This window comes from Podarcis gaigeae, assembly GCF_964106915.1.
Source record: "Podarcis gaigeae genome assembly, chromosome: 14".
Classification (NCBI taxonomy): domain Eukaryota; kingdom Metazoa; phylum Chordata; class Lepidosauria; order Squamata; family Lacertidae; genus Podarcis; species Podarcis gaigeae.
Window position 1 is genome coordinate 27,934,235 of NC_139690.1, and position 12,171 is coordinate 27,946,405.

At 45.9% G+C, this 12,171-nt stretch overlaps 1 protein-coding gene across 6 annotated transcripts in view; it reads left to right on the forward strand.

The window, feature by feature from the left end:
• Window positions 1-12,171, forward strand: part of FRMD5 (FERM domain containing 5) — a 128,200-nt gene that overhangs the window by 28,998 nt on the left and 87,031 nt on the right. The gene's annotated exons all lie outside the window — the stretch shown is intronic.

Here is a 12,171-nt window from a genome sequence, read left to right on the forward strand (position 1 = left end):
CTTTCGATATTCACCTTTAAATATTATTAGGTTTTCAATAATAAGTAAATATATAAACAGAGGAAGCTATCTGTTCCTCTGTACAATTGCATTACACTTCCCTCACTCAGCAAGCGAACAATACACAGAACCACTATAAAAAAATAAGCTGACTAACTGAAACAAAACTAAATCCCTTCCTTCCATCCCCAACCGACAGACTCTTTGGTTTCAAGTGTCATAAGAATGAATATTCACTTTTTAAATGCAGTTTTGCCCAGTGCGCACATTTTTGCATGCCATTTCCCTTAGCAAAATGCATTTTTGTTTGTTTCCACTAATGTGCATTCTTATGGACATTTCCCCCTAATAGATGCTTTCCTCCCTTTTTTGCACACAATTGTTGGTTGGAGAACTGCATTGCAAAAAAAATGTGGAGAAGGGATGGTTTGGAAAGGTAGCTGCATATTGGTTCAAGCGTTGTTTAGGGCAGCGTGAATTTGAGTTAGGTTTGCATTTAATATGGGAGCCAGACTGGATTCCTCCCCCTGCCAACCCGTCCCCATGCATATCACTATCAGCATCATCCAAGTCCACTGTTGCTCTGCTTTCTCCCTTCCTTCTTCCTGGGCAGCCTTGGTTGGGTGCTCCTTGCAGGGATTGGCCCAGTTATTGGGCTGGGCCTCCAGGAGGATCCTTGCCAGACTTGCTGCTGCAGCAGCCTTTTCCGGAGAGAGATTTATTGGCCATCTCCAGTGCCTGTGCAGCAAAACAGCCGCCACTCCGCTCTCCCCCAGGTGCCCCCATGGCTGCCGATATGCGGGGAAAAGAGTTTGAAGCTGCGGCAGGAGCTGGCAGGAGCTGAAATCTCCGTTTCAGATTTCCTGGCATTGGCAAAATAGAAATGTTCTGTACCGTTACGTTCCGAGATAGATCTTTTCAGCCCCAAAGCCTTTGTGATATTCTTGTATTACAGATGCAGCAGAGTTACTGGTTGCTCTTGCTATTTTTTTATTATTTTTATTATTATTATTAATTTTTATTATTTTTATCCCTGGACACACATTAAAACAAGGCAGATAAGATATAAACAGCTGAAAACATATAAAAGATCATCATTAAAAATAAACGGTAATAGAATTAAAACAATATTTAAAAATCTCTTAAAATGCAGATAAACACAGCACTGTTATAAAGCCCTTTCCTTAAAAATCAGTCACTTCTTAAAGGCCAATTAAAATAAAACAGTCTTCAACTGTCTATAAGGTGATGGAAAAACACAGTGGATGTTCCTCGCTTTCCTAAACCTGTGAACAGCTCTGTTCCATGGAAGAGCTGAATCTGGGATTCTTAGAATTTTGTTTTTAAAAGTTCCTAGTCCTCAGTTCTGAAAGATGACCAAGTTTTAGGCAGTGTCTGAAACCAGAATGGGCCTGGGCAGGGCAGATATTCCAGGGCAGGAGAGATGGAACTTCAGTGGACGAGCCATTCTTGTCTGGACTACATTTAAGTTTTGCCTCCTTCATCTCTTCTCTCTCTTTCTCTGGACACAGCAGGACACAGAGACTGTTCCATCTGTGATGAAGCCAGTCTGTCCCCTCTCCTTGATATGCTTCCTATTGCCCATCTGCCAACCTCTGCTTTTCTTTCTTTTCCCTTGGCTGCCCCTGTTCTTCCCCAATTTTCAAATCCTTCGAAAACCCGAATTCCCAAATGGAAATATTCATATTCCTTAATTCACATCGAGCCCATAATCTGTGGTTGCTTTGCTAAATGTTGTTGACCTGGAACTCGCTTCCACAGGAGGCAGTGGTGGCCATTAGCTTGCATGGGTTTTAAAAGAGGATTGGACAAATTCATGGCTACAAGTGATGGCTAGCCATGACGACTTTGCTCTGCCTCCACATTCAGAGCCAGCAATGCTTCTGAATACCAGTTGCTGGAAACCACAGGAGAGGAGAGGGCTCTTGTCCTTGAATCCTCTTTGCAGGTTTCCCACAGGCATCCGGTTGCCCCCTGTGAGAACAGGATGCTGGACTCGATGGGCCATTGGCCTGATCCAGCAGGCTCTTCTTATGTCCTTATGTCCAATTAAGAAGATGCCCTGCTTGTAGGTTGTAGTGTGTAGGAAGCCTTTGACACTCATTCTGCACATACAGAGGTGACCTGCGCTGGGGAGGACCTGCTTTCTGAACAGAGAATGCGTATGGCCTGGGTGCTGGAAGCCACAGGAGGGGAGAGGGCTCTGGTGCCCAAATCCTGCTTGCAGGTTTCCCATAATGGGCATCTGGTGAGATGACGATGCTGGACTAAATGGGTGAATGGACTGATCCATCAGGCTTCTCTTCTTAACTACCACTTTGGCTATCCCTAAGTGTGCCAAGGTCCCTAACCTAGGGCCCTTGTTGGGTTTTGCCTACTAACGTTGAAAATCCTGTACTGAAAAGGTAAAAAGGTAAAGGGACCCCTGACCATTAGGTCCAGTCGTAGACGACTCTGGGGTTGCGGTGCTCATCTTGCTTTACTGGCCAAGGGAGCCGGCATACAGCTTCCGGGTCATGTGGCCAGCATGACTAAGCTGCTTGTGGCAAACCAGAGCAGTGCACGGAAATGCTGGTTACCTTCCCGCTGGAGCGGTACCTATTTATCTACTTGCACTTTGACATGCTTTCGAACTGCTAGGTTGGCAGGAGCTGGGACCGAGCAACCGGGAGCTCACCCCGTTGTGGGGATTCGAACCGCCGACCTTTTGATCGGCAAGTCCTAGGTAGCTGCTCTTTAGATGCTGATGGAGGAGGGAGCACGGAATCAACATTATCCTTTGAAAAACCAACACCCCACCTTCCTCAAAGCAGCCATTTCTAAGCCCTCCATGATAGACGGGGCGGGGGGAGTCTGGTTGGTGGTACCTGGAGCAGCCCAGCCTGTTGCTAGAAGGGGGGGGGGGGGAAGGTTCAGCAGTTACTTCTCACCATTAGCGCTGGATGTTGGGTCAACATTGTAGCCGATTCCGAAACAAAAATAGAGTGAGAACTAAAAATAATATCCCTGTCCTCTTGGGAGCACTTTGGGGAAGTGCAGTTTCGATAAAGCAGCAGTGTGGTGTGAAAGATTCTGGAGAGGGAGATGTTAGCTCAGGGGTCACCAGCATTTAGAGACCTTGCGAGCGCATGTGGAATTTTGAGGGAGTTCCGGCACCACCTGGTCATGCATCCTTGTTCACAGAGATAGTGTGTCTTCACATATGCACTCTCACACTTAGGTTATCCATGGGGTCTCATATTATGAAAGACCACCAAAGTCCAGCCCTGGGAGTGCATAACTTTTGTGGGTGCCAGTAGTAGGGCACTGGTGACCCCAGTGTTAGAGGCGCAGGAGAGATTTGTGAGAGAGGGCAGGACATGAGTGGAATCTTGCATAAGTCTCTCACCCACCCATGGAAAAAAAGAGTCGCCTCCTGGTTCGATCACACCAGATGGTGCTGAGAGCTAGTGTGGTCTAGTGGTCCAAATATTGGATTAGGAATGGAGAGGCCAGGTTCAGATTGACACAAATCTCACTGGGTGACTTTGATCTCTCAGCACCTCACAGTGTTGATCTGAGGATAAAGTGGAGGCGGGGAGAAGGCTCACACATACCGTATTTACTCAAATGTAATGCACACCATCTTGGGCCAAATTACGTCACAAAAATTAGGGTGCACATTAGATTTGATGGCGCGTTTACATTCACCAGCAAATACTTTTTTGTTTTCAAGGCTTTGAAAATTGAGGTGCGCACTTGATTTGATGGCACATTAGATTTGGGTAAATACAATACCTTTCTGAGTTTATTGGAGCAAAGTTGTAGAGAAGAGGTTGCCAGAGAGGGTGGTGTTGCCCCCTTGGGGGGGTGGTGACATTACGCTAAGCGGCAAGGAGATGGAAGGGGGAACTGGAAGTATAAATGACTGTCAAACTTTGAGAAACTGGTATCACTGGATCAATTTTGTTTAGTTAATTGAACTACTTAGTTTTGATTGGATTTTGAATAAATGTGCAGTTCATGATTACTGTTTTGAATTTTATTGTGTTGCTATCTTATTCCGTGGGTTGTGCAAACTGCTATTCTGAACTATGTTTTTCATAGGGTAGGAAGCAATAGGGATACGTTTATGGAACCAAGGGGGTGGCCCAAAAACATCTGGAAACCACTGGTGTTGGATATAAACTCAGCTTGCTTGTGGCTGTTGATCCCAAAGGGGAAGTTGCTTCCTCCCATTGCAAAGTAACCAAGTTAAACACCCACTTAGTTCTAATAGGAAGTAATGGAGATGTAGCTTTTCATTACAGCTAATGGACATCACCAGGACAAGTGGCGTAGCATGGCAGCCCATGTGACTCCCCACCCCCACCCCACCAGCCAAGCCGCGAGAAACAAGGCATGGAAATAAGTCCCAATTAATGGGTCAGAAAACGAGCAAGTCCGGAAGGAAGCCACACTTATTTCCATTTTCTGGGGCAAAGCGAATGGGACAAGGAAGAGTCAAAAGACACTCCCAAGGCTAGTCCTATCATGTTAAAAGCACCCGCATTGGACTTCTGGGAGATCCTGGTTCTGATCTGGCTAAATGAACTGTTCGTGATCGCAGAGATCTAGGAAATGTTTGGGCATGTGCTTTGCTCTGCTTTGGGCTTTCAAAGTGTTAACAAATTCCAAATGGGGGTTACGAAGAACTTAAGAAGAGCCTGCTGGATCAGGCCAGTGGCCCATCTAGCCCAGCATCCTCACAGTGGCCAGCCAGATGCCTTTGGGAAATCAGCAAGCAGCATTTGAGCCCAAGAGCCCTCCTGTGGTTTCCAGAAACTGGTATTCTGAAGCATTACTGCCTCCCACCGTGGAGGCAGAGCAGAGCCATCAGCCACTCTCAACCAGCATTCGAAATTGCCAGGTAACAGGTGCATTTTGCACCTGGCCATCGGCCACTTGCGACCAAGTGAAGATGCCCATGCGCCAGGATGGCACCTGATTTCTCCACCATCTGGAGGTGCATGGCTGGGGAGCCTTGACTCTTGCCCGTTTTCACACACTAATAACACATCCCATAGAATTCTATCAGCTGTGTTTTATTTGCACAATCCAAATGAATTTCAGGAATCAAAAAGTCATATTGAAAAATACAACTTCCGAGCCGTCTGGTCCACAAACTCACCGTTCTGTTTTGGCAACTGTAACCCTGGTTTAAGGAGCCATTTGGTGCCTAGCTTATATACCTGAGTTTCTAACACTGCTCTCAACCTAACCTACCTCACAGGGTTGTTGTGAAGATTAAAAATTGGTAGGAAGAGAAGTAGGTAGTTCCCTGGAGGAAAGAAGGGATATAAATGTAAGAAATAAATGTTGCAAAACTACTCTGAGTGCCCTAGAAGCCAATAGCAGCGTGCAGATATTGCTTAGATGTTTTAGCCAGTTGCAACAATCAGTGGGTGCTGATGTTCTCTGTGATGATACAAGATGGCCTTCAGGACTTTCCCTATCCAGCCGTGCTGCCAAAACCCTTCTCACGTCCACTATCTCCACTTACTCATTGCAATGTATGCCTGTTGTTGTTCCTACTGTTCCTGGGGGTGGCTGTGTCCTGCGTGAGGAGCTGCGCCCCTTTAAGTGTGCCAGAAAGAGGGCAGTGAAAGCCTTGTTCTGAAATGAAACATGACGAAGTGTGAAAAATGCACACCCCATCACCCAACGATGTCTGCTGCTCAGTCATGAGCAGCTTTCCTGTGAGTGACGGATGACCTCGGTTGACATCAGCCTTGGCCGGTTCTCTGGAGCAGCACTTCTTCTGCAAAGACCACTGGCTGATGGACAAAACACTCCAGTGTGTGGCACAAAAGGCCTTTTCACTCTGATGCGCACACGACTGCTTATGCCAGATTTACGCACACACCCCTTCCTAGCAGCCACGCAAAGAGATCCTCCCCTCCTCTCCAGCCTCAGATATTGGAATTCCACCAAGTCATCCCCTTGAAGCTTTCATGCCAGTTAGACTGGGGTGGTTTTTTAAACAAAAAACTCTACCTTACTGCTTCCTCCTTTCCCCCTCCTCACGCACAGGCCAGCTGGTGGCTTTCAGAGACTTCAGCTGCTTTGTCTTTGGGGGCTCTGCCATTGGTGGATGTGCATCATGTTCCCCAGCAACACAGCCAAGGCTGATGTGGCATCCTCTTGCACAGCCCAAGTGCGTGGAAGCACCAGCATCAGTTAAATCATGAGGCTGGATGAATAAGGCTGATCACCAGAGGTTTGCGTCGATTTGATGGAATTATGAAAACCGACTGATCATCTTCCTGCCCGTAAAAATGTGCAGTGAAATAACTAAAAGCTGGAGCTGGTTTCATGCTGAAATGGAGAGGGGATCCCTGTGCTCCGTTTGCAAATGGGTTTTGGCTCTTGAAAGGCTTTGGCAACCATTTAAGTCACACATACACACACAGGCCAGAGACCGCTCCTGAGCGTGGCCTCCTGCGAGAGCCGTTGGAACAAAGGTCTGATCCTTCCATTATGCTGAGTGCTCAGCCAAATTTTCAGGGCAGATATGTATGCAGGAATGCATTTGCAGTTCAAGTATCCAATTATTTTTGCCATTTTTCCTAGCCCGGACACTAATCTGGGAGTCTCTGGCTTTTAGTGCTGACCCTGGAACAAACGTTCTCTGAATTGGGCCATTTCTTTTCTGAGAAGAGGCAGAGCCCAGGACAGAGGTCAGAGCTTTCCACTACCAAATTGGTTCCACTGGAGCCAGGAGCCTGACTTTGAAAATAGCCACCCCACCCCTGCCAGGCAAGAAAAAAGTCAGTAGAGGCAGCTGTGTTGTTTTTTTTTTTTTTTTTTTTTTTTTTGCATATTTGCAAAGGTTTAGAAAGGCTGTTCCTCCATCTAGAAACCTCTTGGTGGTAGTGGGTGGTCCAGTGATTTCCTTCCAGTGATTGACTGTTGTCTCTCCTTAAGTCCTAATACTATTGCCATAAAGTTATAGGACAGTCTTTGCCAACCAGGCAGATGTTCTAGTATGGTCACTAAGGGGTGCTTTTTTCCTGATATAACTTAGGGCATCCTTATCCTAGAGTTACCATATTTCAAAACGTTGTTGAGCTTTTTGGGCAAAATCTGAAGTTTTGACAGCCAAATCCCAGATATGTCTTGGAAATTCCAGACATATGGCACCCCTACCTTATCCATGGGGATGCCCAGTGCCACAGAGATGTGATGGCTCAAGCAAGGGGGAGCCCAGGAGTCCCAGGACTCCATGCGGACAGAAAGGTGAGATCAGCACCTTGGAGAGGGAAGTAGTTGTAGGTTTCAGGACCATGGATAGAGGCCCTGAAGCTGAGGCAGAGCATACAAATTGTTTCAGCAGCGTCTGGGAACAACTGGCAGATCTTTCTAGCCTGAGCTATGTATTCATTGACTCCCCAAATATTTCATTTTCCCATTAAGGAGCCAGTACCTTCCTTCACAGCTGTTGACTTATATGAGTCCTTGGAGTTCCAAGAAGTTGGGGTAGATCCTCAGGGCTCTCCTGGTCCTCTAAGGAGTCTATGGACCCATCGCTGGAGTCTGGTGGCCAAGTTGTCTCCTTGGAGTTCATGGGTGGAGATGTGGGCTCTGGTGCTTCTGGTTTTACATGGGATGAACCAAAAAGTGGATCCATCTTCTCCAAGGTTCAGCCAGCGACTGGAGATTCCTTCAAGGATTCCTGCTTTAGTGCCACAACACAGAGCTTCTGGGGCTGTAATTTTGGCACCTGCGAAATAATAATTCTAAGCATAGCAGCCACTGTGGTTTGGATTGTTCAAAGTCCTGCAAGTCCATTATCTCAGTAGTCTACAACAAGAATAATGTGGAATGGCTTACAGGAGAGGTACCAAAGGCCACCTTGTGCGTTCATGGCTGATAGGACATTTGAGCCTGGTTCAGGGCTCAATCTTGCTTGCAGCCCTAGCCCAGCATACTCTCTGCAAACAATGTGCCGTGAAGACCTGTTTGAGATGGTGCATGCCTAGTACACTTAAAAACAAAAACAAAAACGTACTAACTGTTTGCCAGGGCTGCCTTCCAGTCTGGCATGTGGGGGTCTCTTGGATCACGGCTATCACAGGAAAGACAAAATGTGTTTGGCTTTAAAAAAAACAACCTCCTGTCAAGGCCTTCTGACTAAACTGCCTCTGCAGTTAGTGATTATTTCTTTTCAAAAATTTCAAGTATTTGTGACAGGCTCTTTTGGAGAATTCGTATGTTGCCATAGTGAAAAATGAATTATTAGCAGGCAGCACCGAGTGACTATCATGATCAGAAAAGGCCACTAAAAGGTTGGGCTGCTCCCATTCCTCTGTAGATAATAGTTTGCTTGACACTTTAAAACCATTTCTTTCCCCCTCTCCCTTGGGTAATATGTCTCTTCCTTTCCTTCCTTCTAACATTTAAAAAATAAAAATAAAAAACCCCACGTAATTACCATTACGCCTTGTTCAGAAGTCCTTGCCGAATGCATTTCAGCTCAAAATCTTGGGAGCCAAAGTGCAGCCTCCTGTTTAGCCAGGCTGTTAGAAAGCCTTGAGATGGCACTGGTGCTCTTCAAAATCATCCAGCAATCTCTGTAAGACCTGGGAGCCAATGGTGGTGATTTTGGTTGAGGCTGGGGCAGTTAAGTCGCTGCTTTTCTGCTCTGTGGGGAGTCAGCATGAGTAGCAAACAGAACAAACCAGAATGACAAAACAACTGCAAGAGGGCAGGCAAAGAGCAACTCTCTCTTTGGGCCAATGGCCAGGAGTCCAGGGAACGACCTTAGTGAGTCCTCAAGGTCGGCTTATGAAATGAGTTATAGATTCCACAGATTGGAGCCTTTGTCTCTTCTCTGCCAGAACTTCTCTGTTGTCTTCAGGAGGGAGTCTGATTGTGCCGAGCCACTTTTCTTCAAGGGGTTGCAATATGCAAATGCTCATTTGGCTTGGTTTTCATGAAAGATTGTGGGGTGGAGGGCATTCTCCTTGGTAAGCCCAAGACTGAGGCAGACCCTAAACTGTTTCTCCTCTGCTTCAACTTGGCATTAGCTCACTTCAAGGTCCAGGGCTCAAAGTGGGCACCTGAGTACCAAAGAGATGGACACTCGTATGCACTCTGGTGTTCGCTGTAAAATGGGGCTGTGCCCAGATTCTTGAACTCCCTCCCTAGAGAAGCCATACTGGCTCCCTCCTTGCTGCCCTTCTGCTGGCATTTGATGGCGTTTCTACACTGACAGGCCTTTGGGAACTGACTGTTTTTGAGGAAAGGGTCATTTTTATTGTTATTATCGGTGTTTTTAATGGCTCTTTTTACACTATTTTAATTCCTTTGGGGTTTAATTACATTTAGTAATCATCTTTTCTATGTTTTCTTTGTCTGTGTAACCCACTTTGAGTTCTGGGCTGGGAAAAGGCCGGATATAAATATTAATATAAATATAAATACAGCAACAGCAGCAGCAGATTCCATGTTTATAAACCTACAGTCTACATAAATGTAGACATGGCACCCACAGTGCCTCATGCTTCTTTTGGCCCATGTCATAACAGCAGAGTAGCTGATTGTGGTGATTCTTCCACATACAGTATAGTGCGCGCAGGTAGGGATATTTGTTCTTTGTGTGCCCGAGGCCTGATGAGAAGAGTTGATCAGGGGTAGTGGTGTGTGTGTGTGTGTGTGAGAGAGAGAGAGAGAGAGAGAGAGTTTCCATGTTCAGCGTGTTAACGTACACCATGATCTTGTATGGATCTTGTTACGACCAACACATCAAATGCCTAGGCAGGGGAGGAAATGGCACAAAAACAGACCCCAAATGTGTTGTTTGTAAAGGCCTTGGTTATCAATTGTTAATCAGACCGAGATGAGGGAATAACTGGCGAGCCGAAGCACTGAGCTCCCCAAATGTTCCTTCCTTCGCTCTCGTCCATTCTGGCAACGTACTTCAGGGTTTCCTAGAGAGCTCATTAAAAAGACAATAATGATGCATGATAAATAGGGTGTGCCAGCTTTTCAACAACATTGTGCCCCTGCAGATTTCTCAATCAAAAATCAGAACTCAGATCATTTTTTTAAAAAATTGTACTTTTAAAATTTGTGTTAGCTTATGTTTCCATGGCTACAGGGCTGGGTCTGCGGATTTGCTGCTGGTCGGTACTGCTTAAATTAAGAAGTCTCAAAAGTTACGGATGTGCCCATTGGTGTTTTAGATCTGCAGATCATCTTCCTCCGACTGATTTTGGAGAGGGAGAGAATACCGTATTTTTCGCTCTATAAGAAGCACCAGACCACAAGACGCACCTAGTTTTTGGAGGAGGAAAACAAGAAAAAAAAATTCTGAATCTCAGAAGCCAGAACAGCAAGAGGGATCGCTGCGCAGTGAAAGCAGCAATCCCTCTTGCTGTTCTGGCTTCTGGGATAGCTGCACAGCCTGCATTCGCTGCATAAGATGCACACACATTTCCCCTTACTTTCTAGGAGGGAAAAAGTGAGTCTTATAGAGCAAAAAATACGGTGTTTCCCTAGGCAACATCTTGCTGCTGCTTTAGGTAATGCTGTTCTACTGTGGCTGATGGTGCTTCATCCTTCCATGGCTGGATAGGGAAAGAACATGGCCAGGCCCAAACTGGAGCCTAGTGGCCAGTTCTGGGCCCCACAGCTTAAGAACAATATTGACAGGCTGGAAACATGAGCAGAGAAGGGTGACCGAGATGATCAAGGGTCTGGAAACCAAGCCTTGTGAGGGACAATTGAAGGATTGGGGTATGCTCCGCCTGGAGAAGAAAAGACTGATATGTGACAGGATAGCCGCCTTCAAATTTCTAAAGGTATTTCACTTGGATGATACAGTAAGCTTGTTTTCTGCTGCTCCAGAGGGCGGTATCTGAACCAAAGGATTCAAATTATAAGAAAGGAGAATCCAGCTCAACATTAGGAAGAACTTTCCAGTGGTAAGAGCTGTTTGACAGTGGAACAGAATCCCTTAGAAGGCAGTGGACTCATTTTCATTTTCTTTAAATATATTTTTATTAAGATTTTTAAACATAAATGCAAATATAATGATAACATATATCATAACATAGTTTCTTAAGTTCTTTGGACTCCCTCACGTCTCCCGCTCCCACTTGCATCATTGTCAAATCTTGCCCGCAATTTATCATCTTGTTTACATTATTGTGTCCCATTCATTTAGAATATAATCTAATAATTCTCCCAAAGGTTTATGATTTTTCCTCAATCACCTTTATCATCCTAATTGCATCTAATTTAGTGGTGGCCAATTATTTAGTGGTGGCCAATTGCAGTGGACTCATTTTCAGTGGAGGTTTTTAAACAGAGGTTAGATGGCTATCTGTAAGGGATTCTTTAGCTGCAATCCCTGCATTGCAGGGGGTTGGACTAGATAACTCTTGGGCTCCTTTCCAACTCTACAATTCAATGATTTTATGACTAGATGGACCACTGGCCTGATCCAGCAGGCTCTTCTTATGTTTTCATGAGATGGCCCTCTGGGTAGCCTAGCCCCAAGACTTAACAGGATAGCATCATTCTTGGAGTGACGGAGAAACCTGTTAATTATTCTTAATTGCATCTGCTTTCCCTAGTCCCAGAAAAGACAGTAAAGCTGTGAAACTGACTAGACAGCTTCTGGTCGAGTCAGTTAACATGTTCCAAGGAAGGAGTGGTTGCTCACCTCCCATTTAGAAGAAAGGGCTCTGCGTTCTTGTTCATAGTGACTCGAATTGAGACTGCTCCCCCCGTTGGCTTCCCTTCCTGGCTTGGGCTAGTTGCTCACTTCCTGTTGGAACTCGTCCTCCCCCTGAACAGAAGCACCTGGTGAATAAAAGCAAGCGAGACACATTTTTCTCCCTCCCTCTCTGCTTCTTTTTTCAGACCAAGGCACAGAAATGGTTGCTGTCATCTTTATTGAATAAGACTCTGTGTAAACTCCAGCTGCTGAGTGTAGTCGCAGCAGACGGGAATATTTCCCTGTGGCCATATTTGATTTCCACAGCTAAGCCTCTGTGTGTGTGCCTCTGCCTTGCCAACACGATTGCTCACCCTGTGGCAGGAGCAGTGTGCTGTCATGAAGTTGGGTGAGCGGGGGCAGGTCATCATAGATGGGCAGGAGGGGTCACAGCAAAACCAAGTGTC